Source organism: Aegilops tauschii, chromosome 2 (genome assembly GCF_002575655.3).
Source record: "Aegilops tauschii subsp. strangulata cultivar AL8/78 chromosome 2, Aet v6.0, whole genome shotgun sequence".
NCBI lineage: Eukaryota > Viridiplantae > Streptophyta > Magnoliopsida > Poales > Poaceae > Aegilops > Aegilops tauschii.
The window spans coordinates 437,022,795-437,028,794 of NC_053036.3; positions in this window are offsets into that span (position 1 = coordinate 437,022,795).

A 6,000-nucleotide genomic window follows, 5' to 3' on the forward strand; every position below is an offset into this window, starting at 1 on the left:
AGGCAGTCGTATTCATAAGGTAAAGATGAGATGAGATTGAACAATTACACGATGATAGATTCCACCAGTATAGGCAGCCAATCTGTGCGTCGACCGCGTAAACGATGCCATCGTGCACTATAGCATCAGACAGAAATGTTGCCTCAACAGGATTGAAGATGAGCCATAACCATGTATGGCGACCGGATTCCAGATAGACTAATCCCATGTTGAACAAGGCAATGAGCTTGTAATCCATGTAGTCTTCTGATGGTGTGGGCACTTCGCAGATTACAACTTTCAGCAAACAGAGGTCGAGCCAAAAGCTTGACGCGTATCGTGCGTAGTAGGCAGGAGTGTCCGGCGGGCCGCGAGGCTCGATGGCGGCGGTATCCAACGATGGAAGGGTGATCTCTTGCTGGGTGTAGATATCCACGAGACGCCACTGACTACCGGATTGGTGGATGAGGACGATCCAGTTGTCCTTCATGCCCGCCCAGTAGTGGCCGCGCATGAAGGACAGGTGGATGGGTAGTGGTAGCATGTCGAGGGGCACCACGACAAACTCCGTAGGATCGTCAAGTCGGTGTCTGGGCCACCTGCAAGGATCAGGCATCAGCAAGCAGGGTGTCTTGAAAAGAGCCGACCGGTTGCAGACGAGTAGACGGTACAAAGACACCGAGCATGTGACCAGACGGACGGTGCTGAGTAGGTCCATACGATTACAGATCTGCTCCAAGAGAACATCGAGGAGGGAATTCCAATCGCGGCTCTGCGTGTCAGTCGGTTCTGCCATTGGGGTTTTCGGTGCCTGCGAGCCAGCGGGGAAGTGGATTCGGGCAGGCGAGCGAAGAAGCTTCTCCTTGTGTGGCCGAGCAGTGAGCGGGGGGATATGGTACGCGCGAGCTACCAAGGAAGATAGCGCGGGCGGGCGAGCAGTGAGCGGGGGGGGGGGAATGGTGTGCGGCCGACGATGGGGAAGTGAGGAGGAAGAAGAAGAGAGGAGGAAGAAGAGTGGAAGACGGGGGAGAAAGTGCATTAAATCTCAATTCTACTAGTACTACTACCAGGATATACCGTCCTTCGGAGTGTAAATAGTTACACCGATGACATGTGGGTCTACCACAAGAGGGCCCATATGTCAGTTAATGGAGGACAGAAGCATGCTCTACTGGCAAACATGATGGCAGTACTGGGTAAGGCTGATTTAGTAACACCAACACGCTGGTTCAGCTTATTAATTAAGTGTCCCATCTGCTGCAGCGTGTATTGTCTCTTCACTGCGAAGACTAGTTGAATAGTTCTCTCTGACCAAGATGGGGAATAATGGATCGCGAAGACTTCCTTTCTACAGTATCCCTATGCCTCTACGCTCACTTCACTCATTTTGCTCCGTACGTAGTCACTTGTTGAAATCTCTAGAAAGACAAATACTCCATATTTGGGAACAGAGGGAGTATCACCATATGGAGGGAACAGAGGAAGCTTGAAATATGAACATGTCAATGGGAGGGAGTAAGCCCCATGCATGCATGCAACATGCAACACTCACACGTACACATGGACGCACGCAACACTCACGCACCCATGCGGCACACAACACACGACGCAACACACACCCTCACGCTCAAGTGCTCAACCTACTCCCTACGTCCGTGAAAGACTGTACAGTTAGAGATTTACACATTGAACAGGGCATAATTAACGCCCAAAAGTAGCAGACTTATGTGTGCATGCGACCATTGAGAGAAGAAGATTAAATGAAGGTCGTTGCATCCTGTAATTAAGGATAGACATGTAGCCTATACCTAGAGCACAAGTTTGTGCATTAGTCAATCAATATCGATTTAGATTAAAGGCTAAATGCATTGGAAGTGTAGGATGTACTACACTCTTTGTTTTTTAGCTGATTTCTTTGCTCTGCCAACTGACAGGTGGGACCCAGAAACCAGGTGACAATTTAACCAGTCAACAAAGTGCCACGTCGACTATGTGGCCAGTCAGTAGGGTGCAATACGGTGCTCTACGATGAGCTAGTGATCGTATAATCACCGCAAAACTATATATAGTGACCATAAAGAGCGTATTATTACATATGTTGACCGCCAGTGTATTTTTCTCGTTTCAAATTAAGCCATATTAACAGGAAAGGACGCAGTATGGACTAGTACTAGTACTGCTTTAATGTGTCCCGTCAACTCGCCGAACGAGGAGAAGCTTGCTTACTACGCCTCTCCCTCGCCCACGCGCGCGGTGGTTCACAGGACGAGGAGAGGGTTTTGACTACAACGCCCTCTCCCTCTCCCTCGCCCTCACCCTCGCGGTGGACATGCAGCAGTTCAATCGGTGTCAGATTGCCAGAAGCATAATGTGTACTGTAGTATCATCATTGTTGGACCTTCCGAAGAGGCAAATAGCCAAGTGCAAGGTTCACACGAGTACGAACTGTTGAACCTCCCGAAGAGGCAAAGAGCCAAGCGCAAGGTTTTATAGGAGTTGTCGTCCTAGTAGGCGCGTACTACAACTATAGAGAACGATGCTACTGTATGATGCCGCCACGTCACGTATATCCAAAGCTGTGCCACCTTTTTTTTTCAAAGAGCGTGTTGGAGCCCGTGCAACAACCACACAAGTTGCACGTACACATAACACATTTACTAGTAATAAATTCTAAAGGACAAATGCCAGTATGCCACACAAGTTCATCTCCAATTCATGTGATAAATTTGTGCACGACTAGTCTACATATATTCACAGTGCTACCGTTCACAATTTACCGTACTCCACTTACACGTTATAGATGGGCTACATGTCCTCCTCCAGGTTCCAGTCCCAGGTGTTCTTCATGGATGGCACGATCCATAGAAGTGGGCAACGGGAATCTTTGTCGCAGCTTTCTAGTCCGGTTCCACACGATGGAGACTCATCCAAGCTGAAGCAGCATAAATCAGGGATAGCGTGTCCCAGCATGTCGTTCATCCGGCGCTGCGCACTGAAGACACAACCATGTTTCATGAACGGCAGGCCTTTCGTGTCATGCACGGAAGGTGGCATCCGCTTCACAATGGGGTAGCTGTCCCCAATGAAAAGCGAGTACTCTCCAAGAGTGTTCCTCGGCACCCACGTAGCATCACGGGGGTCGAACTCGGCGCCGTTCATTTGGTACACGCGGCATCTTAGATCTGGACACATGGTGACGTACATAGTCAAGGTCCATGCATAATAATGTTGTGCTCAAATATGGTGGAATTGTCACGGTAGATGTCCTCGAGCTAGGACTTAGTCGTGGAGCCATCGCAACTAGGAAGCTTGAAGGGGTTAAGTGGGACAAGGAACACGAGGGTTTATACTGGTTCGGCCCCTTACGGTGAAGGTAAAAGCCTACGTCCAGTTTGAGGTGGTATTGATTAGGGTTTCGATGACCAGGGAGCTTAACTGCTATGCCTGGATCTCGATGAGATCTTTCTTGTCCCTAAACCGCTGCCGGGTCGTCCCTTTATATAGGGAGGCTGACGCCCAGCAGCTCTCAGAGTCCCGGCCGGCTCATAAGAGTGTCCGGCTCGGACTCTCAACTATTCTTGCCTTACACTACAAGTTCTACCAGGATAATGATTGCAACTACGGGCCTTAAGCCGTATCCGGGTCTTAAGCCCATCTCTGGCCCACCGTCTTCAAGCTTAACGCCGGGCTTCTAGTGATGACCATATGAGTAACCCGGCCCCTCCTGGCAGGTGACTCTAAGGTCTATATCCTCAACATTAGGCCCCATATTGATTTGAGCCGGCTCATGTCAATCTTCAACCTTTTCGACAGAAAATCTCCGGCTTACCATTATGTGAAGGCCATAACCTGGCGTGACGTCATTCTCTGGACTCCAGGTAATCCGCCGTGACGTCATCTTCCATTAAGCCCGTTTTTTACTCCACCAGATCCGCAACGGATCTTATCTTTACTGCTATCCCAAAAATCGAGGCGTTTTGTGGGGAGATAATCATGCCGTGGTCTCCTCGATTCTCGTGCCCACTTATGAGCTCGACCTTATAAATAGGCCGGCCCGACGGGCCTTCAGCCACTCCTCTCTTCTTCATCTTCTTCCTCGCGCCACTGCTCCCCTGCTCGAGTTCTGCTGCTGCCGCCGCCGCGGGTCTTCTCGCCGTCACCAACTCAGGCCGCTGCATCACCCTGATTTGACCAGAGAAACGCGACGACCTCCGCGACTCTCCAGCCCCTGTAAGTCCTGCTTGCCCTGTAGAACAGATCTGTCGTAGGGTTCATCTGTGTTCTTCGTGTTCTTCGCTGTCACCTACGAGCCCCGGTAGTTTTTATTTTTACTGCCCTCTTTTGATCTTAGCCCTGTGTAGAACTACTGCGGTAGCTGTGTTAGCACCCATTTCTCATGCAAGTAGACCTCCTTTTACTGCATAAGGCCTTGTTCAATGCTCAAGAACTCCCCTGCGTCTGCTTTTTAGGTCTAGAAATTTTTCTTTTGCCTGACCATTTTGATCCAAAATATTTACCGCAATGTGTGAAACCTGTTTTCACCATACTTAGTAAAAAACTGCCCTCATTGAATCATGGCGGTTTACATTTCCGGCTTAAAGAAAACACGCGCCGTAGAACCTTCCGACTTAAGGGAAGCCACGCGCCGTAAAACTTTCCGGCTCACTTATAACAAGGCTGTAGACAATTTGAATTACCCTCAAGCACACCAGCGGCTTAGATAACCCGATGTACTTAGACATATATCATTAGTCCCCTTCATAAGCCGCCACCTTAAACCTTAATTTGTAAGTCTCCTCCGGCTCATTATTAAACCGGATATTTTTCCCTGTATCATAGGCTTCCAACAGTCACCATGCCTCCCGAAGCTCCTAAAGCCTCCATCACTTGCAACTGGATGAGGTCCAATGTCACCAATGAGACCTTAGCAGATTTTGTCAAGTCTGGATATCTGCCCAAGAAAGACGTCATGTCCTACCGTGCCCCCGAGCCATCAGAGGAGAGACCACAGCCAAGGGACGGGGAGGTGGTCATTTTTGCGGATCACATGAGCCGGGGCTTCGCACCGCCCGACTCAAAGTTTTTCAGAGATGTTCTGAATTTCTTCGACCTGCGGCCTCAGGACATAGGACCCAACTCAGTGTCCAATATCTGCAACTTCCAAGTGTTCTGCGAGGTTTACCTTGGAGAAGAACCTAGTCTGCTGCTTTTCAGAGAGCTTTTCTATTTAAACCGCCAGAACGAGTGTGCCAACAGGCCGAGTTTGGAGCTAGGCGGCATCTCCATCCAGCGGCGTAGGGACTGCCTTTTCCCTTACGCAGAGCCGCCCAGCCACCCCAAGGACTGGAATCTGACGTGGTTTTACTGCCAAGACACATCGCCGGCTGATGAGAGCCCGTTGCCCGGCTTTCGCCCCTCGCGTCTGGAGCCGACTCACCCACTGTCAGATAAGCTGACTCAAGCGGAGCGCCAACCTCTGCTCCCCACCATCAACAAGATCAAGGCTCTCCTGGTCAATGGTCTGAACGGAATCGATCTGGTCCGGGTCTGGATCTCGTGGCGGGTGATCCCATTGAGCCGCCGCCCCGGCTTAATGTGTGAGTACACGGGCCGAAAGGATGACCGCCAGAGACACAGCCGCAACGATCTTCCTGAAGATGTTGCAGAGGAGATGACCAAGGCTCTCTTGAACGAGAGCCTGGCAGACTGCGGAAGGACCGGGTTAGCCCCCTTCTGCAAGACCAACCCAGCCCCAGCGGTAAGCCGCTGATCTGAACATCTTATCTGTATATAACTTTTATCTGAATCGTTTTAAGAAATCATCATTGTATTTTTCAGGCTGATGATAAGTTCTGGCGGGTCAAATATGACCATGAGGCGGCCAAGAAGGCCAGAAAGGCGAAGAAAGCCGCCAAGAAAGCCGCCGCTCGCAAGAAAGGAAACAGGCCTACTGCTTCAGAGCTGATGCAACTAAGCGACAGCTCCGAGTCAGAGGTAACCCCTGAGCCTGTAAGTCCTTGT